Here is a 22,990-nt window from a genome sequence, read left to right as displayed (position 1 = left end):
TGATTTAGAAGAAGAGATTCATATGGTTCAACCTGAGGGATGTGTTATTCCTGGACAAGAAAATAAAGTTTGTAAATTAATAAAATTACTTTATGGCCTTAAGCAAGCTCCTAAACAGTGGCATGAGAAATTTGATCAAATCTTATGTGATAATATGCTCATATGTTGATGACATGCTCATAGTTGGTTCAAATTTAAATATTATGGAAAGTACCAAATTATTTTTGCCTACTAATTTTGATATGAAAGATCTGGGTGAAGTAAATATGATATTGGGAGTTAAAGTTATAAGGAGTGATGATGGAATATTGCTATCACAAGAACATTATGTGGAAAGACTTCTTAAGATGTTTGAATGTTTTGAGGTGACAGTTGTGGCCACTCCTTATGATAACTCTCAATTGAAAAAGAATAATGATAACTCAGTCTAAATACGCTCAGATTATTGGGAGTCTGATGCATTAATGAATTTTACAAGGCCTGATATAACATATGATGTGTGTAAACTGAGTAGATATACTCATAATCCCAATCAAGAGCATTGGTTTGCCTTAATTAGATGAATTATGGTATCATGTATAGTGAATTTCCTTCTACTTTAGAAGGGTATTGTGATGCATCCTGGATCTTTGATTCAGATGAGACAAAATTTACTAGTGGTTATGCGTTCACCCTTGGTAGGGGTGCAATATCATGGAAATCAGCTAAGCAGACGATCATTGCTAGATCGACTATGGATTCAGAGTTTGTAGCTCTCGAGTTAGCTGGTTCTAAAGCTGAGTGGCTAAGAAATTTTAGCGAATATCCCATTAATAAAGGATGAGTTGTCTCCTGTGTTTATGCATTGTGATTGTCAAGCAGCAATAGCTATTGCAAAGAATAAATCTTATAATTGTAAGAGCAGACAAATGAAATTGATCTTATAATTGTGAGAGCAGACACATGAAAATGAGACATGGTGTTGTTAAGCAGCTGCTGAGAGATAGAATAATTTCCATTCATTATGTGAAGTCAGAAATGAATTTGATCGATTTTCTAACTAAACCTGTGGGAAGAAAATTAATTCTTCAAACCTCAAAAGAGATGGGGTTAAGGCCATATGATTGTCAATAGAGATGGTAACCCAACCTATGTGATTGGAGATCCCATGAAGTAGGTTCATACGGGTAATGACAAGTCGATATTAACTCTGCGCACTTAAAGAGAGTGCTTGAACTGCTACTAATTGTGAGGATGAATTATTAACACTTAATGGATTCATAGTCATTATGGATGGCGTATTTATAGCAGTGTGCACTTGATGAATTCACCGATATGAGAGTGGAGTAGGGTCGCTCCGACTTAGTCTCTAGAGCTCTCATAAATAACTAGACACGAGCATGACCGCAAAACCGCGTTGAACAGCAAAATTACGGAAGTCGAAATGTGACTGATAAAGTCACTGACTTACAATAAGAATTATTGGTTCACAAAAATTTTATATTTCACCAGTAATTCTGTAAGTTAAATTTTATCGGTCTAAATTTGATTCATAGCCCAAAAGGCACCAAACCTACTCCATTTTGACCATGCAAATCCAGCAAGTCTTACTCTTCTACTGATTTTAAATCTTTTGAAATGTGGGTGTATTGTTATATTATTTGAATTAGTTTCTTAAATTAATTTAAAAAGTGGCTATGTGGCCTAATTTCTAAAACTTACAGCCAAGTGTCTAGACGCTAGCTAGGTGTCTCTATTGCATGGAAAATTATTTACATGAAAAATTATTTACAAGTGTTTATCCACTTGTCTCTCATGCGGGTCATAGTTACAACTATAAATAGCCCCTTATTTCATCCATCCGAATGACCAAGAAAAAAGTTAATCATTGCTAAACTTCTACTACAAATACATCTCCAGCAAAGTTCTCTTTTTTTTCTTTGATCGAATTTTGTTAACAAATATTTCTTACTTTCTCCCTTTTATATATTTCTCCTTAAAGACTCGCTGACATAATTAATTTGAAAAACATTTCACATTACTGAAATAGTTTCTTAAGACAGTGCTAACACGAATCAAGTGAATTCGTGTATTAACTAAAATTATTACCGTAATAATATTTATATTTTCAATACTATTATTTTTCTAGGATAAATAATATTTATTATTATTATTATTATTATTATTATTATTATTATTATTATTATTATTATTATTATTATTGTACTGGTTTTACCTTGGTTTCCCAACAGATTCTTCCTCCATCAAGAACATGGCCAAAAACCTCCCTTATAATGTTGCTGCAGTCAACTCTAATTTCAAGAAGCTTATATCAACCAGAGGCGGATGGAGCACTATAACTTTTGATGCAGGATATAAATTTATGTGAAAAAGTTTACTAAATTACAATAAATAGTAGATATGAACTTATAACTTTAGAAATATAATGATCTAGTGTCAAAAGTTTAAGATGTTGAACCCTTAAAATTTAAATTCTAGATCCGCCTCTGATATCAATGCTTCCAAAGGAAAAACGGTCGAATGATTCCAGTACCAAGGCTTTTGGTATCCATTTTCAATCCTTCAAGGTGTCATTTCCGTTCAAGAAAACTTTAAGTCTTCTCGGAACGATATACACCTGTGCAGTGCTCCTAAAACCTGTTGCACATGGCTTAAAGCTCTGTGTTACGCCATTACAACCAGAGATCTAGATCTTTTGATATGGAAAACAGCCATTTGCTCACAAATCTTCCTCACGTTCTCATCCCTTCTTTGGAATTTGATTCTGCAAAACATCCTTCCAGTATGGACGCTCAAAACATTCCTCTTATAGCCAGAGGCGAATCCAAGATTTCAAGAGAATGGGTTCACCATTAGATATGGGTTTTTTTTTATTTCTTTTGCCTTTGGTTCGCAGCTTAGCGCCTATGGGTTTATTTTTGTTTTTTTTTGGAAACTTGGGTAATTAGAAATAAAGAGAAAAAGAAGTCATTAGATGTAATATAAAAAAGAAACACGTTTTTTACTTTTAGGTAATTAGAATTATAGAAGAAAAAGAATTTAGAATAATATAAAAAGGAAAGTTAAAAGGCTGCTTTAGAAGAAAAAAGCATAAAACGTGCAGGAGCTCGGGTTTGATCCCAAGACCCTGAGGAAATAAACACAGCCTCTAACCAGTGTTCTACTCGGCCTGATTTGACTATGTGTTTTCCTTTAGTTAGTATTAGATATATTTTCAGAATTATACACATAATATATCGAGTTTAGTCGAGTGACCATGTGTTCACGTGACCCAAATTTGATACCTAAATTCGCCTCTGCTTATAGCCACACATTTTCCCTTCATTGCTTTACCCAATCCGTCCAATCCTTGGATGGTACAAAGATGATTTACTTGTGTAGGAACCTAAGGACACTTTCATTTATCTTTGGCATTTCATGCAAAGATTTACATGGCTGCAGCCAGGAGAGTCGGATGGAGCAACTGAACTTTTTCCCATCGAGAAAGAGTTCGAGCTGTTCTGTGAAGGGAAAACAATGTGGGGACCGTACTGGGATCATGTTTTGGAGTATTGGAAAGAAAGTTTAGAAAATCCAGAATCAGTATTGTTTCTCAAATGCAAAGAATTAACAAAAGACACGTTGTACTACGTGAGAAAATTGGTTGAGTTCATGGGGAAACCATTTTCAAGGGACGAAGACAGAGGGGGTACCAGAAAGGATTGTGAAATTGTGTAGTTTTGAGAATTTGAGCAATTTGGAGGTGATTAAGAATGGAAAGGAGCAGCCAACAGCCTTTTTGCAGATAGATAACAATGCCTATTTCAAGAAGAGTAAGCCCGGAGATTGGAAGAATCATCGAACATCTAACATGATAGAAAGAATGGAACGGATCACAGAAGAAAAGCTAAGAGGGTCAGGCTTTAAATTTGGCGCATCAAGCACTACAAATTCATAGGAGAATAACTTCTTTGTCCTATAACAATAAACTCCCATTTCTCCCAATTGAAATAAATTGTATGTCTGAGTGGTTTCTTTACCTTTCAGCACATCACTATAGTTATTTTCTTTTCTCATTCGTCTTGCAATCACAGTTTCTATTTCATGATTTCTATTTAAATCACTCGGATACAAGTCTTCCATTTATCACTGTAGAAACTTATCTGTGATAACAATGTCTCTTAACCTCATTAATTTTTTGCTTTAGACGACTAGATCAAAATGAGGGCCAATTAATTTTTACGCCATAGCAGGGCCTTTATTCTAATAGAATCATTTAGTATTGTGAAAAGGGTCAAAAACACCCCTGGACTTCTCGGAGTCGCACAACTTTATCCTCCATTTCGCTTTTGGACAGAAATTGTCCTTAATGTTAGCCAAGTGTAGCACTTAGGCCTGAAAGGCAGATGTTTCTTCTAATTTAATCTCCATATTGTAAGGGCAGATGAAACAGACCTTGATCTGTAAAACAATTACTAGTATTAATCTTCTCAATTTAGATGGATTAAGGAATCTGCAAATGTTTTAAGTAAAAGACATGAAATAAATATCTATGTATTTCGAATGATTATTACTCCCTCCGTCCCAATTTATATGAAGGTGTTTGACTTGACACGAAATTTAAGAAAGAAAGAAATATTTTTGAAACTTGTGGTATAAAATGAGTCATAGATACTTGTGTGACTAGAAATCATTTCATTAAGGGTAAAATGAAGATTTTAGATTTAAATTGTTACTAAATGTAGAAATGTGTCGTTCTTTATCGGACAGACTAAAAAAAAAAATGTCATATAAATTGGGACGCAGGGAGTAATTAACTTCAGTATTTGATTGAGATATACCAAAAGAAATCGCAAGAGAAATAGTAGCGTTTGATAACTCTGATGATTAAATTAAATAACTTCAATTATCAAAGTCAACTTAACACATACATTTCGAGCACAACGAGATATAACTAAAGAGCTTTATCAATTCGTGCAAAGAGATGGAGAGTAAATATAACTTAATAGAGCATTATTTGTGCCTTTTAATATTCGACTAGTTGACTTTTTTTTAAAAGAAAAAACTAATGGTTTCGTTCATTTTATATGCAGTGTCAACTTGAAACGTACCAAGAATACCCTTAAAACTTGCAATACATATGCCATAACATTTCTATATAGCATATACGAGTGATGTGACGCGGATTTGTGGCATATTCGACGCCTTTTTATTATGAATTTTGGTTGTTTTCAAGTAAGTCTGGTTCATATTAATATGTTGTTGTTGTGTTTTAGGAAGACGATGGCCCAAAAGCAAAAACAAAGAACAAAGGAAAAATTGGCCAGAAATGAAGAATCGACGGTCTGTCGACCAGTCGACGAACCGTCCTTTGAAGCGTCCATAAGCTCGATTTTCCAGTGATGGCCTTAGTTGAAGAAAACAAAGGACGGAGCTATCGACGAAGCGTCGAACTGATCGACGCTTCCTCGTTTGTGTCGTCGACCAAGATTTGTCAACAAGAAGAGAGAAAGACGAAACACTCGACGGAGCGTCGAACTGGTCGACGACATCGTCGAATGGATCACATCACTGAAGAAATAAAGGACGGAGGAATCGACGGATCGTCGAACGATCGACGGTCCGTCGATCTTGCTATCAGGAGCAATTTTGTCAGTCGTTGCTGTGCGTTTTTGGAGCCTATTTAAAGAACATTTTAGGTTATTTTTGGGAGCCAGTTTTTATTGTGCATGTGAACAAAGTTCCATTGGTGGGTGAGCATTGATTACTCCACTTTTGGAGCTTAGTGAAGACAATAAGATTTCATTTTCCATCATCTTTATCACACTTTGTAAGCTTTATGTCTCATTTATTTCCTACTACTTTTGTGACCATTATGTGTGAGTAGTTTCTTTAATCAAAGTTGTGGACCCAAATGATGGGTGTTATGTAATGGGTGTCTAACATTGTATATATATATATATATAATGGGTTGTGATGTGTTTTATTATTTCTCATATTCATTGTTAGTTCGTGGTTGCAAACACTTGCTTATGCATAAACCCTAGTTTGTTTGGAAAGATGAACTAGGGTGTGAGTTGAAATAATATAACAAGGACTCGGGGCGCTAACCCTCGTTTAATGAACTCACTTAGGGATAAGATGAGTTCTACTTGGCATATTTAATCGGTCTTACTTGCAACTTTTCTATATTTGGGAAAATCATGAAAATAAATACTTTCTAACTATTGGAAAATATTAGGAAGTGCATTAGAGATTAAGTGCATACAAAACCCCGACCCATTAGAAATATATCATATTGATACCCATAGCAAAACATCTAATCAGAGCGGGGACACAACTTTGGTTCTTTCAATCCAAACAAATTCCAAATACTTCAAAATAGCGAATACAAACCAAACCTCTCCTCTACACTATTCGGAATAAAATTAAAGTTTCTAGAGATTAGTTACATAAATAATTAGTACCTTTTTCTCTCCATATTCCCTGTGAGATTCGACCCCAACCTTGTTTGGGTTACTATATTTGACAATGTCACTTTACGCCTCTAATAGGTGTAATTTGAGCGTATCAAATTTTGGCGCCGTTGACGGGGAATACGGTTTTGAAATTATTGATTGTTGTGTACTTTTCTTTAAAACTTTTTCTATTCCATCACACCTTGTTTGTTGTTTTGGTGAACCAGGTGAACATGGCAGGAAGACATAATCGAAATCAAGGAAACCAAGGTGGGCTCCAAGTGAACCCACCTGCACCAGAAGAGGATGAAGATGAGAATATATTTGCGAAATTCATCAATGAAGCTGATTATGCTTCTGCTGTGGTCCCTCCTAGGACTGGAAATGCTACTTTCAAAATTGATAGTTCTATCTATCAGCTGCTGAAACTTGAAGGTTATTTCCAATTGAAGTGCCTATTATTGGTGAGAAAGAGAAGGAGGCACACCCTATTGTTCTCGAGGGTGATGAGGTGCCAAGTGTTGAAAAAGCCACCGGGGGTAGCACTCGAAAGAGCAAGGTCACGGGGGAAATTAAACCTTTGACTCAAATATATAAACCTCCTCCCCCGTTCCCACAAAGATTGATGAAAAGAACAGAGGATGCCAAGTGCTAACGCTTCTACGACCAATTGAAAGGGTTGTCAATGAATATCCCATTTCTTGATGCATTCCAAGAAATGCCGGGATTTGCTAAATACTTGAAGGACTTGTTGACGAAGAAAAGACCAATCAAGCATGATACGGTAGAAGTCACCCACCGTGTGAGCGCTATTATTTCTTCATCAAAAGTTGAGAAGAAGGGAGATCCCGGGGCTACTATCCCTTACACCATCGGTCACCATGATTTTGCTCGTGCTTTATGTGATAATGGGGTTAGTATTAATTTGATGCCACTATCCATCTATAAACAATTCGGTTTGGGAACACCTAGACCAACGAGCATGCGTCTCCAAATGGCCGATAGAACCATCAAAAGACCAGTAGGGGTTGTTGATGACGTCCTTGTTAGAGTGAGGGGATTCTTATTGCAGGCGGATTTTGTCATCCTTGATTGTGCTGTTGACAAAGAAGTCCCAATTATCTTGGGAAGGCCATTTCTTGCCACCGGAAGAGCTCTAATGGACTCGGAAAAGAATGAAATAAAATTCCGGGTCAATGATGAAGAGGTAACTTTCCAAGCTAGCAAGGGGTTAAAATTGCCTAGTGTTTATGAGAGCATTTCGGTCATTGATTCTTTCGATGTGGTAGACGAAGCGGTGGAGCATAAGTTAGAGCAGGAGCACATTGACGAAACACTTTCGGCTATTTTGGTGAACATCGAGGCGGATGACATGGAGGGGTATATTGAATCGATAAATTCTCTTATTGGCCGGGGTTCGTATTCTTACGAGCCAAAGAAATTATCTCTTGATCTTGATAAAAGAACCACTCCTTCGGCTAAGCCTTCGATTATTGAGCCTCCAAAGCTTGAGCTCAAGCTACTTCCCTCTCATTTGAAGTCTGTTTTTCTTGGCCCAAATAATACTTTACCAGTTATTCTCTCATCTTTGTTAAATGAGAAACAAACTCAAAAGGTCCTTGAAGTGTTGCGGGCTTATCGAAGATCTATTGGGTGGACTATTGCGGATATTAGGGGGATTCCCTCCGGTATTTGTGAACATAGAATCGAACTTGAGAAGGATAGTTCACCAAGTGTAGAGCATCAAAGAAGGCTAAACCCTCCTATGCAAGAAGTGGTCAAGAAATAGATAATCAAATGGTTGGATACGGGTGTTGTATACCCAATTGCAAATAGTCCATGGGTTAGTCCGGTGCAATGTGTGCCAAAGAAGGGGGTTGTTGTCCCTAATTCCAAGAATGAGTTGATTCCTACAAAGACAGTTACCGGATGGCGAGTGTGTATGGACTATCAAAAGCTCAACACCGCAACTTGTAAAGACCACTTCCCTATGCCTTTTATTGATCAAATACTTGATCGGCTAGCCGGAAGATCTTATTATTGCTTCTTGGATGGCTATTCGGGGTACAACCAAATCAACATTGCATTAGAGGACCAAGAGAAAACCACTTTCACTTGTTCTTATGGCACTTTTGCTTTTAATCGAATGTCTTTTGGCTTATGCAATGCCCCGACTACATTCCAACGGTGTATGATGTCTATTTTCTCGAATATGGTGGAAGATTTCTTGGAAGTCTTTATGGATGACTTTTCAATTGTGGGTGACTCTTTTGACGAATGCTGGCCAATCTCGGCAAGGTATTGAAGCGGTGTGAAGAAACCAACCTTGTACTTAATTGGGAGAAATGTCATTTCATGGTGAAGGAAGGGATTGTCCTTGGCCATATGATTTCCGAAAAGGGTATTGGGGTAGACCAAGCAAAAATTGATGTTATAGCCAAGCTTCCTTCACCTATCTCTGTCAAAAGAGTTCGTAGCTTCTTGGGACATGCCGGCTTCTATCGGCGATTCATCAAAGATTTCTCAAAGATCGTCAATCCGATGTGTAAGCTTCTGGAAAAAGAGACTAAGTTTGTGTTTGATGAGAAGTGCCTTAAGGCATTTAATGAGTTGAAGGAAATGCTCATTTCTACTCCAATTATTGTCTCTCTGGATTGGTTATGGCCATTTGAGCTCATGTGTGACGCGAGCGATTTTCTATTGGTGCAGTGCTTGGGCAAAGGCACAACAAAATCATGCACCTAATTTATTATGCTAGCAAGACCCTCAATGAAGCTCAAATGAATTATACCGTCACCGAGCAAGAACTTCTAGCCATTGTTTATGAGTTTGAGAAGTTCCGGTCCTATCTACTTGGATCCAAAGTGGTTGTTCACACGGATCATGTGGCCTTGAGATATTTGATGACAAAGAAAGATGCAAAGCCGCGGTTGATTCGTTGGGTATTATTGTTGCAAGAGTTTGACTTTGAGGTCAAAGATCGAAAAGGTTGTAAAAACCAAATTGCGGATCATCTATCTAGACTTGAGGAAGCTGGGAGATCGAGTGGAGATCTTGAATTAAATGATGTTTTCCCCGATGAGATACTTTTGGTTGTATCGTGTGAGGTTGGTCTTTGGTATGCAGATATCGCCAACTTCTTGGTGACGGGTCTTATCCCCGACGACATCAAGGCTTATCAAAAGAAGAAATTTTTGAGAGATAGTCGTCAATACTATTGGGATGAGCCCTATTTGTTCCGCACTTGCACCGACAATATCATTCGGCGATGTGTGGCCGAATCCGGGGCCATGAAAATCTTGAAAGCTTGCCATGACTCTCCCGTGGGGGGTCATCACAGTGGGAACCGCATAGCGGCAAAAGTGCTTGATTGTGGCTATTATTGGCCCACCTTTTATCATGATGCAAATTTTATGGTGAAATCTTGTGACCAATGTCAACGACAAGGGTCAATTTGGAGGAAGCACGAAATGCCTATGAATTTTGTGATGGAGGTTGAACTATTTGATGTGTGGGGCATCGACTTTATGGGCCCATTTGTGAGTTCATGTGGTATGCGATACATCCTTGTTGCGGTTGACTATATTTCCAAGTAGGTCGAAGCTGTAGCATTGCCCAACAAGGACGGCAAGAGTGTCCCAAATTTTCTCAAAAAGAACATATTCACAAGGTTTGGCACTCCGAGGGCAATCATTAATGATGGTGGCGCTCACTTTTGCAACAAGCAATTCGCTAATCTCATGGAGAAATATCGAGTGAAGCATAGGGTGGCAACTCCTTACCACCCCCAAACTAGTGGGCAAGTTAAAGAGTATCTTAGCCAAGACGGTTAATGCAAATAGAACCGATTGGTCATTAAAGCTTGACGATGCTCTTTGGGCTTATAGAACGGCATTCAAGACGCCCATTGGTACTTCTCCTTATCGGTTGGTATTCGGCAAAGCTTGCCATCTACTGGTTGAACTTGAACACAAAGCGTTGTGGGCATTAAAAAAATTGAACATGGATTGGGAAGAAGCAGCCAAATTGCGGTTGTTTCAAATGAATGAAATGGATGAGTTTCGGTATCATGCCTATGAGTAGGAGTGTACATGGATTGGGTTGGTTCGGATTTTTTTAACACCAAACCAAACCAATTACGTCGGGTTTTTAAATTTATAGACCAAACCAAACCAATTAAATTCGGTTTTTTCATCCTCGGGTTTTCGCGGATTATTCGATTTTTTCGGGTTTTTTTCCGGAATAGTCTTGATACAAAACATATAACATTTAGTTCAAATATTTCTTTAGTCCTAATAAGATACAACTATACAATTAAGGTGTTTCGTAAGAAAATAACACAAAATGTGAGAAGAGTGATGACATTGTATTAAAATATTCAACAAAAAATAATAAAATCGGTTAAAACAAATATTGCTAATTAATAAGCCATAAAGAAAATTATCATAATCTAAAAATACTAAGTCATGATAAAATAAGTACGGCTAATAAGTATTAATTACATGACAAGAAAAAAAAACTTAAGTTATTTATTTTCACTCTCTAAACCAATTATACAAAACTAAAGAATAGATGCCCAACATTATTATCATTTCTAGTGGTAAATTGAATTTCTTTTGTTAGTATTGTTGACACCCAATTTTGGCCCTCTGTATTTAAAAATTAACTTCTTTAGGCTTCTTAGTCATTAAATAGCACAAAATACTATTTTTATACATTTTTTAACTTTAATATAATTTATTGATGATTGTCCTTATTTTTAAATAATAGGAATTTTTATCAATTTATTTTTTCATTTTAAATAATTATTTTATTACAGTCGTTTGAATCTAAACAACATGCTAATACAGTTTTACTTCAATTAATTAGCAAGTCTCCTAAATTCAAATCACATTTTATACTTTATTCACGAAATTACCTTAAATATATTTTTATACTTTATTATTTTTACAGTCTATTATTACATGAAAGTCGAAGGAACTAATTTTAAACACAGATAAGATTTAGCACATGGTTTTGAGAAGCCCATGGTTTGTGAAGTTCATGATTTTGGCACATGGGTTTGGATAAAAAGTGATTTACCTTTGCCTATATAAGGGAGGACTTCCCCTCTCATTTTTCTCACCACTTCACACTACCTCACATATATTTTTCTTCTCCCTACACTCTCCATATTTTCTTTTCATAGGAAGACTAGCATCTTCCTCCTCTCTTTTAATTTATTTTTTCTCTCTTCTTTTTTTCATACATTGTCTTTACGCTTTTATATACCTTGTCTTTACATTCATTATATGCATAGCCTTTATATTTTTATATACATTACATACATTGTCTTTATATTTATTCATGCATTTATCTTTACATTTATTCATGCATTGTCTTTATATTTGTTCATGCATTTTGTTTATATTTATTCATACATTGTCTCTACATTTTCTCCACTTTTTCTTTAAATTTGCATACATTTTTTTACTTCCCTATAAATATTTTTCATACACTTGCAAGCATTTTCTTTTACCTTTTTGTTAATATCATCACATTACATGCTCATTTTTATTTTATTATTTTTTACACATTTTGTTCTTTATATTTTCTCTACATTGTCTATACATTATTTTTACATTTACATATATTTTCATTTTTTTTATTCTTATATTTTTTACATATATCATATACATTCTTACACCGTGTATACTACACCAATTATAGGGTCAAAAACAGTTTTATCTTCCTTTTGTCAAGTTTAATAAACTTTATGTCAAATCGCTTTTTTAAAGGGCTTTATGTCAAATCACTTTTCAAAGATTTTATGTCATATCACTTTTCAAAGGCTTTATGTCAAATCACCTTTTAAAAGTTTTATGTCACATCCCTTATTTTTTGAATTTTTTCAAACTTCTTTAACTAACATATTTTTCTTTCATTTTATAATTTATTACAAATATTACACTCTTGGTCGATGAAGAAATTTTCGTCGATTTCTAAGGGCTCCCAAGTACAAAAGACGGGTTTTTATTTTAAGTTCATTTATTATTTCTTTAATTCATTAGCTAGTTATTTATTTTCTTACTAACATTTTTACCAAGTGCTTATATAGGTACGGGGAAATACATCTCGAAGACTTCATCGAATCTTTATTTGTATTTACTTTCGCGCATTATTTAAAATTGTACAAAACATAAACTTAGAGTAGTGAAAACTTCACTTTAATGTTGGGCGGGGATATTTAATTACTTGTCACTTCTATGTTTAACTTTAAAGTTCGTTAGTCACTTTAGGCAAGACTTAGGCCATCCACACTTTCATAAATTGATTAGATTGACTCGATATAAACACTCGGTTAATTAACTCACTTTTGACGTTTAAAAAAAAACATTAGTTCATTCTTTGTTTCAAAGCACATTCTTTATCAATATACTTTTCATACATATATCTTTAGTTTTCCTTAAATAGTCAACCTTTTTACAAGTAATTCTTTCATAAATATTTTTTAATTCTCAAATACGCTTTTTCTATTCTTTGATCAGCTCTTAAAACAAAATCATCCCTTTACATGAAAGAAGATACAACTAAATTAACTTTCCCATTTTTCAAATACTTTTCTTAATTACAGTTCTTTACACTATACGATTTATATTCGCTCATATTCAACGTTTTATATCTTTATATACTTTGATACATTACTCTACATAATCTTTTACACTTTTTACTTTTGTTATAATATATATTCTTTATACTAACAATATACACTCCTTATATACTTATTATACAACCTTTTACACATTTTTTTAATATATATATGTTTAATACACACTACATTCTTTGTATGTTTAATATACATATATTCTTTCATATTCTATTATACTCTTTTATACATTCTTTAAATAGTTGTCTATATTCTTTACACTAACATTATACCAATAGATGTACACTCTCTATACCAACAGATACACTTTTTTACTTACAATGTACATTTTTATACTCCTTTATACATTCCCTTTTTTATATATATATATTTGATACTTGATATAAATATATTTTTATACACAGTATATACTTAGTATATTATCACCTAGTGTAGCTTTCCATGAAGTCATAACATTTTGAAAACATGTAATAATAATGATAAACGGATAGATAACCCCCCCCCCCCCTCTAGTGTTCAGTTAAATTAAGTTTAAGGACTGTCTTCGAAGAGGCTCTGAGGGATGCTTAATACCTTCCCCTCGGGGTAAATAAAACCCTTATCTAGAATCTCATAGGTTTCGTGGACTAAAATGGAGTAGACACACAAATACATATAGGTTTCCTGATTTTCCTAAAAAATAAGGTGGCGACTCTAACCCTTTTAAACCAGTTAGAAGAACCGGGAAGTTGCAAACTATCTTGGATCCGTTCAAAATAGGGCGTAACAGAATGGCGACTCTGCCGGGGATTACCTAGGCTTTGACCTTAACAGACATAGCTTAAGTGAGCACTTGAGGGATATGTGATTATTTATCTGTTTTTATTATTATTGCTTGTTATATATATCGTGAACTGCTACAATAATATCTTTGAAAGGACGCAAGCCAAAGCCAAACTTGTGTTCCTTAATTGTTTGACGACACTAAATGTTACTGCTTTTTTATGTCATCGCACTTTCAATTGAGTCTTTGGCCGTACACATGCACACATTTTGCACGCATGTTGTGCTTTGCGCTCCTCCGAACCTTCTTCAAACTCCTTAGCTTTAGAGATTGGTGGGCTAATCTTACTACTTGCCATCTCGCAGTTGTCCGAATATTCTTTATCAGCTTAGGTGAATCTACTCTTAGAATTCTTAGGCCGTTGTACGTAGAAATTTGATCAGTGCTCTAGCCGGATTAATTTCATTCTTTATTTGTCACATATCCTTTATTTGCTACATGCTCTTTGTATCTTACATATTCTTTATTTTTTTTTCACATACTGTATTTATTAGACATTCTTTAGTTGTACATATATACTAGACATACCTTCTTCTGCCTCGTCTGCCTTATCGGACAATTTTGGTTGACTTGTGTTGAGCTTGGAACATTTCCAAACCCTCACCCCATTTTTTGGTCTTTACGACTACCCTCACAGCCACATTATTTTTCATACCCATTTCCGGCCTTTGCTACCATCATTTTGACTTTACCATTCTTTTTTAATACAAAACCGCCTTGTACATTCTTTCCATCTCCGGAACAGACTTTTCCAGGTCCGAATTCTTGTTCATAGCCTCACTTCTTTTCAATACAATCACCAATTCATAGAAATCATACAAATCACATACAACACCGTATCTACCCGAACTACGCCTGACCTGATTCTTGTCCTGGCAAGATACGTAGGCAACCCTACATAAGGGTTCAGTCTCCCCACTGTTTCAGAATAATTCACCAGAATAAAAAACTGGGACAATTATTTTAGAGCAGTTCAAAGACGCTCTTCAAAAAGGCTTCTAAAAGCGTCAATCAACCCCTTGAAATCCAAAACACAATAGTGCCAATACCAGCCTTACCCCAACCATTACCTTGCTTTGGTCCCAAAATTTGGGATATAAGCTTTTCTTATTCTACCAAGCAGCGCAGGCCATGGAACTTTGGCGTATCGACCTTTATTTTTCAACCCCAAGGGTTCGTCACAAGTAAATCCTTCCCCCTCAACTATACAATAATTCTGCCAACTAACAAGGAGTAATGTCAAAGCTCCACAAACAGTTTAGCACCCAATCATTGCAATCTTACCGATGGGCGCGGAGTATTTTTAGAAACTCCGTAAAGGTCGGCATCCCCTCTTATCACCTTGCCAGCGGATGCGGATTATTTTTAAAGCTCCGCCGACGTTGACATTTCCTCATAGTCAACCATGCCAATTGATGCAGAGTAGTGTCAAAACTCTGCAGACGTCCGACCTTCTCCTCCATAACAATCTTGTCAGCGTACTGGAGTAATCTCAAGGCTCCATCTGCGGTTGACATCCTTCGTCTCAGCTGCCTGTTAGAGTATTTTCAAAGCTCTGGCTGCGATCGGCTCATTTTTTCCGACTGCCTGTCAAGGTATTTTCAAAGCTTGGCTACGATCGGTCCTTCTTTCGGCCACCTAGCTGTAGTATTGTCCAAGCTCTGATCCTATGATTGGTCCTTCCTGAATAATTTTCAAAGCCCCGTGCCTACCATCGACGCACCCTTCTGCCGTCTGTCGGAGTAATTGCAAAACTCTGTCTTCAATCGACACCTCTTCTTATATCTTATCTGCAAGAACTACGCACACCTGATTCTCTTCTTTGATGAGATACGTAGGAAGCCCTTTTGGGTTTGGTATTCATTATTCAAAAAATCACAAAAAAAAAATCCTATATTTGAAAAATCACAAAAATATTTTCTTTCTTCCTACCTATCTGCAAGAACTACACACACCTGATTCTCTTCTTTGATGAGATATGTAAGCAGCCCTTTTGGGTTCTGTATTCCTTATTGAAAAAACAAAATCAGAAAATCCTTTATTTGGGAGTCCCAAAAATATTTTCTTTAGTCTTACCTCCCTGAACGAACTATGTGCACCTGATTCTCATTAAAGATGAGGTACGTAGGCAACCCTTCTTGGGTTCGGTACCCCTTATTCAAAAAATACAAATATATTTTTTAGATTCATATCTTTGACTTGGTTGGTACCAACACAGTTAAGAATGTCCATCGATATGATGGAGAGGACTGACTTCGTGGTAAACCATAGATTCTTTTGGTACCTCTCATTCACACCTTAAGTGACACTTGAAAAATTCTCTTGCATGTATTTAAGACAAGAACAAAACCAACCTCATTGTTTCATGTGCGTTGTGTGGTGAGCTTTAGATAACGTTCAATTGCATTGCATTGTGATCTAGAATTTGGCCTGAATGTCTGTTGAGGCGAAATTATGAGTAACACTTGGTATAGGAAAGGATCGTATGCCTTCTTTGACCCGTTTGAGCCTTTCTAGCCTACCAAATGACATTCTCCCTAGCATTCCCCCTTTGAGCCTAAAGCCTTTTCTTTGACAACCACCTCATAAGCCTATACAATTTCTGAGTGCATACATGCACTATCTCTCTCTTGGCCCAACCTCCCTGAGCGCACTAAAAACGTGCAACCGCGGATAAAGATCCAAGCTGAAGTTGCCAACGACGAAAAGAGACACAGTTCCCATAAAAACAAAGACGAAGAACGACCTCCAAAGCAAGAAGGAGCCCACAAAAAAAACCAGTCAGTCGGGATCTCGGACATACAATCCGTTATTCCTTTTTATTTTTTCACATTCCGGCATACAACTCAGAATTAGCATCAAGACTTCGGGCATACAACCCAGGTCAATTCTCTTATCCCCACAGAGTCTCGGGCATACAACCCCGAACTCCAAAAAAAAAAAGCTCCGACTTGCAAAAGAAGTCGCACAGGTACAAAAGAAAGGGACAACAAAACGAAGCAGATTAGCGTCAAAGCACACAAATACCAAGCACTTTACTATCACTTCTTCATTTTCCAATATTCTTTACAACAAACAACAAAAAATGCATCAAAAAAAAAAATTATAGGCGCGCGCACCTTCTAATGTGGGTATTTCATTTTCAAATACATTTTTACAGGCGCCCACCTTCTAATGCAGGCATTTTAATTTCAGTCAGGCGCCCACCTTCTAATGCGGGTATTTTGATTTTAGTCAGGCGCCCACCTTCTAATGCGGGTATTTTAATTTAAGTCAGGCGCCCACCTTCTAATGCGGGTATTTTAATTCCAGTTCAGGCACCCACCTCCTAATGCGGGTATTTCAATTCCAGTTCAGGCACCCACCTCCGAATGCCGGTATTTTAATTTCAGTCAGGCGCCCACCTCCTAATGCGGGTATTTTAATTCCAGTTCAGGCACCCACCTCCTAATGCGGGTATTTTAATTTCAGTTAGGCGCCCACCTTCCAATGCGGGTATTTTAATTTTAGTCAGGTGCCCACCTTCCAATACGGGTATTTTAATTTCAGTCAGGTGTCCACCTTCTAATGCGGATATTTTAATTTAAGTTAGGCGCCCACCTTCACAAGCGGGTATTTTAATTCCAGTTCAGGCACCCACCTCCTAATGCGAGTATTTTAATTTATGTTGGGCGCCCACCTTCTAATGCGGGTATTTGAATTTCGGTCAGGCGCCCACCTTCTAATGCGGGTATTTTACTTTCAGTCAGGCACCCACCTTCTAATGCTGGTATTTTAAGTTCAGTCAGGCGCCCACCTTATAATGCGGGTATTTCATTTCAAGTACATTTTTTACAGGTGCCCACCTTCTAATGCGGGTATTTAATTTTTCAGTTAGGCGCCCACCTTCTAATGCGGGTATTTTAATTTCAGTCAGGCGCCCACCTTCTAATGTGGGTATTTAATTTTTCAGTTAGGCGCCCACCTTCTAATGCGGGTATTTTAATTTCAGTCAGGCGCCCACCTTCTAATGCGGGTATTTTAATTTCAATTAGGCACCCACCTTATAATGCGGGTATTTTACTTTCAGTCAGGCACCCACCTTCAAATACGAGTATTTTAAAAAAAAATTACAGACGCCCACCTTCAAATGCAGGTATTCCATTTCAAAGCTCTGGCACACAAACCAGAGTATGCATCAGGATCTCGGCAAACAACACGAGATATCATTTCATTCCAAGGCTCCGGCACACAAGCCGGAGTATGCATCAAGGTCCTCATACACTATCCAGGACCCCTCTCCATTTAAAGCTTCGGCACACAACCCGAAGTTTCATCAGGATCCCGACACACAACTCTGTAGTCCATTTCAATCCATGGCTCAGAGTTCGGTTGCCCCTATAGTAATAAATCATTTTCCTGAACTACAATCGGTCCGAATCCCATCTCAGAGATACGTAGGTAGCTCGAATTCGAGCACGAATGTTCTTCGTCCTACACTTGCTAGGACCATTCTAATAACACTGGGGCAAAATTTTGATCGGACGATCAAAATTTGCCACAACATCCATTAGTTACCACATTTCGAACTACATTGACCTGATTCTTGTGATGGACGAGATATGTAGGAAGCTCTATGTAAAGTTCGGTCATATCAGGGCAAGTGTCATTCTTCCCCCCAGCATATATATACAACCTTACATCCTCCCAGCGTCTCGTAACTCGATACTGGGACAATTTTTGAAGCGATGCCAAAGGTACGTGAATGCTTTTCGTTATCAAACAATTCTTCCCTCTTTATCATTTTCATTTTTCTTCTTATAACAACATCGTTGACGAACGGAGAGTATTGTCAAAGCTCTACCAACGTCTGGTTTCTTTCTCTATACATATTATATTGACAATCCCTTGCCGAGCCAAAATTGACTACACGTGAACGTCTTCGTCCGAAAACTCTTTCATCATCTCCAGTCGAAAAGGGACAAGTTGTTGACACCTAATTTTGGCCCTCTGTATTTAAAAATTAACTTCTTTAGGCTTCTTAGTCATTAAATAGCACAAAATACTGTTTTTATACATTTTTAACTTTAATATAATTTATTGATGATTGTCCTTATTTTTAAATAATAGGAATTTTTATCAATTTATTTTTTCATTTTAAATAATTATTTTGTTACCAGTCGTTTGTATATAAACAACATGCTAATATAGTTTTACTTCAATTAATTAGCAGGTCTCCTAAATTCACATCACTTTTTTTATTTTATTCACGAAATTACCTTAAATATATTTTTATACTTTATTATTTTTACAGTCTATTATTACATGAAAGTCGGAGGAACTAATTTTAAACACAGATAAGATTTAGCACATGGTTTTGAGAAGTCCATGGTTTTAGCACATGGGTTTGGATAAAAAGTGGTTTACTTTTGCCTATATAAGGGAGGACTTCCCCTCTCATTTTTTTCACCACTTCACACTACCTCACATATATTTTTCTTCTCTCTACACTCTCCATATTTTCTTTTCATAGAAGGACTAACATCTTCCTCCTCTCTTTTAATTTTTTTTTCTCTTCTTTTTTTCATACATTGTCTATACGCTTTTATATACCTTGTCTTTACATTCATTATATGCATAGCCTTTATATTTTTATATATATTACATACATTATCTTTATATTTATTCATGCATTTATCTTTACATTTATTCATGCATTGTCTTTATATTTGTTCATGCATTTTGTTTATATTTATTCATACATTGTCTCTACATTTTCTCTACTTTTTCTTTAAATTTGCATACATTTTTTTTACTCCCCTATAAATATTTTTCATACACTTGCAAGCATTTTCTTTTACCTTTTTGTCAATATCATCACATTACATGCTCATTTTTATATTATTATTTTTTACACATTTTGTTTTTTATATTTTCTCTACATTGTCTATACATTATTTTTACATTTACATATATTTTCATTTTTTTTATTCTTATATTTTTTACATATATCATATACATGTACATTCTTACACCGTGTTACTACACCAATTATAGGGTCAAAAAAAGTTTTATCTCCCTTTTTTCAAGTTTAATAAACTTTATGTCAAATCGTTTTTTTAAGGGCTTTATGTCAAATCACTTTTCAAAGACTTTATGTCATATCACTTTTCAAAGGCTTTATGTCAATCCAAAACCAATCGACGCTCCGTCCTTTTGACGCATCGATTCAGGTTAATAATAATATAACCCGGCGTCGTCTCTCTCTCTCTCTCTCCTCATTCAGTTCTTTTCCAATTCTCTCTCCACCTCTCCCTCTCCCATAACCGACACCCTTGCACCATCATCCCTCGCTTTCACCATTTTTCCCTCCCTAATTTCCTCTCTCCCTCTGTTGTGTGTAACCCTAGTAGTGCATATTTTGTGTTCATCATTCCTTAGGGCCTACACTCTAGTCTCCTTTAAATTTTAAGGTATGATAAATCATGCATTGCTTGTTCACTTGTTCATACTAGTTGTTTGCTTGCCTTCCATGTTTTTCTATTACTTTGCTTGCCTTCCAATTGCTCCATGTTTTTCTATTATTTCGTCTGGGATGCTCATTTTTTTTTTTTGCTGGGGCTGGTTTGTTTTTGGATGTTGATTCATTGGTCTTTCGCTGAGTCGGAGGGCATTATGACAAACACACCTCATTCATAAGATTGTTGTTGTTTTTCCCGCCACCTGTTTGATAAAATGCCAAAGTGTGGTGTTGTTTGTAACGTTGGCTTGGAAGGCATTACGACCACAGAGTTGTTTTGCCCGCCAATTGTTTCCCCTATTTTAACCCAAGCCAACGTGGGGTGAAGTCTGAGTTACCCCAAACTACATGAGGATTTGCACCACGGCCCAAGGATTGTATTGAATTTGTTAGCAGCAGTCTACAAAATCATTCGACGCTCAGTTCGATAGTCCGTCGATTCATTCGACGGACCGTCCTTCTCAACGTCGAATGAGTCCTCTCAGAAGTCGGAATCAAAACAAACTCGACGGTGGACTCGACGACCCGTCGAGTCAATCGACGGGGCGTCCTTCCCACCATCTTTAAGTTGCAATTTCCAGTGGCTAACAAGAGATCGACGGCTCATCGATCGGTTTGACGAACACTTTGACGCTCCGTCGATCTGTTCGATGACACTTTTAGCAAATCGACGGACCGCTGGTAGCTTTAACATTATCACATGTTTTGCACCATTTTCTGGTTTTGTTATATTTCTATGGTTGTCTCAACAACAAAGGATGTTCTTTTTGCAGATATGCCTCCAAAGAATCCAGTCAAGCGGGGTGGTGGTCCTAGAAAAGGCCGAGGTCGGGGACAAACAACCCTTACTCTTAGGGATGAACCCTCCGATTCTGAACGTCAAGGGATGGTCCCAAAGACTAGAATGAGTGCACAGGCCACCACTCCCCGCGCAGCATGACCTGCCCCACACTCCTCCCAGTCTAAAGAGAGGGTTTCATCCTCCACATCCGCTAGTGCTAGCGAGGCAGCAACAGAGCAACCAGCTGCTAATTCAGATGAGGAACAAGCGCGGCTGCAAAAGATAGAGGTAGCTGCAATCTGATTCCCTTATGAAGGGTGTCGAAAGTACTACATAAAGGGGGCGACAATAGTCAGCGGGGGTAATCCGATGAGGAATATTCAAGAAGAACAAATCAGTATGAGCAGATTAGAGAGTTACCCTCGGATTACTGATCTCATCCAGCACTATCATCTTGAGGCATTCACACAGCCTCCAGGGGATTATTACCCGACCATGGTTCGGGAATTCTATGCTACCTACAGAGTGCTGCTAGAGCAGCGACACAAGAACAAAAGAGCTTTGAAAGCCTCCCTTCCATTAGACACAGTGTATGTTCGGGGTGTACATGTTGATATCTCAGCCCGCACAATCAACAGGTTTTATTTTTGGGGATGACTTCATGGCACCGAACACAGTGGAATATGATGATAAGTTTGAAAGAAGAGCTGAGCAATCTGTAAGGGAATGGTTTGCGACAGTGATGGCTAGAGGGCGGGCGGACAAGGCCCCATGGGTGAGCAACTTGGCTGCTAAAATACATAAGGCGAATATCAGCTTGGAAGCTAAATTTTGGTGGAATTTCATCATATATCGGGTTCTGCCTACGGGAGCAGATAACATAGTCACATCAGACAGAGCAGTGGTTGTGGCTTCTATGCTATCCAGGTACCCAATGAACTTGGGCGAGTTGATCAGTAGAGTCATTTGGGCACATGTACCACAGGAGGCAACAACCTCGATATTTCCGTGCCTTATCACACAGTTGTGTAGGTTGGCCCAGGTGAGGCACATTGATACATTCGCGGTCACTCTCCCCGCAACAAAAGTGTGTGACATCACACGGAGTAAGGATGAGACCCTCCGTACATCTCAGGCCACCAGTACTTCACTGCTAGATCTCACGAATGAGCAAACTGAGCATGTTATGGATTCAGTGCCATAGGGCACAGTTGATCTGGGCACGGAGGGACTGTCCACCGCAGAGGCCTCCACACCATCTGTAGCTGATGCTACCCCTTCTTCAGAGGCACCACCTCGGCCTGCTGTCCCATCTTCATCTCATATTCCTCCTTCAGCCGCAGCATCGGCCTCCGAGGATCTCTTTGTCCTCAACAGAGCCAACTTCAGAGAGTTTGCCATCAAGGCAGAGCGTGCTGATCAGCAGGTTACCCCGATATTATAGCAGTTGGGTAGGTTTGTTTGCAAAGAGATTGGCCCAAAGTTAGAGCCTCTTCAGGAGGCTATGAAGAGGCATCACGCTAGGGTGAATGCACGACTTGACAGTTTAGAGATGCGGATACTCACTATTGAGAAGAAGAGTGAGAGCGGCACTTCGGGAGATTTGAAGACCGAGCTTAACCAGCTCAGAGCTGAGATTAAAGCCTTTCGTGCAAGAGAGCAGGTTATTGTGGATAACCCGACACCACCTGCTCCAGTCACCAGCATTTCAGATTTGATCAGAGTAGTTGACTTAGTGACTGAGGATGAGCCTAGGGAAAGTCGCAAGAGAAAGAGGCCTAACATATTGGCTGATGATGATGGT

At 37.5% G+C, this 22,990-nt stretch overlaps 1 pseudogene; it reads left to right on the top strand.

The window, feature by feature from the left end:
* The first annotated feature begins 1,859 nt into the window (after window positions 1-1,859).
* LOC132622462 (flavonol 4'-sulfotransferase-like) lies at window positions 1,860-4,055 on the top strand (annotated as a pseudogene).
* Window positions 4,056-22,990: the final 18,935 nt, after the last annotated feature.

The sequence above is a fragment of the Lycium barbarum genome, chromosome 12 (genome assembly GCF_019175385.1).
Source record: "Lycium barbarum isolate Lr01 chromosome 12, ASM1917538v2, whole genome shotgun sequence".
Taxonomy (NCBI): domain Eukaryota; kingdom Viridiplantae; phylum Streptophyta; class Magnoliopsida; order Solanales; family Solanaceae; genus Lycium; species Lycium barbarum.
The sequence above is the reverse complement of the archived record's forward strand: the minus strand, read 5'-3'. Positions and strand labels throughout refer to the sequence as shown.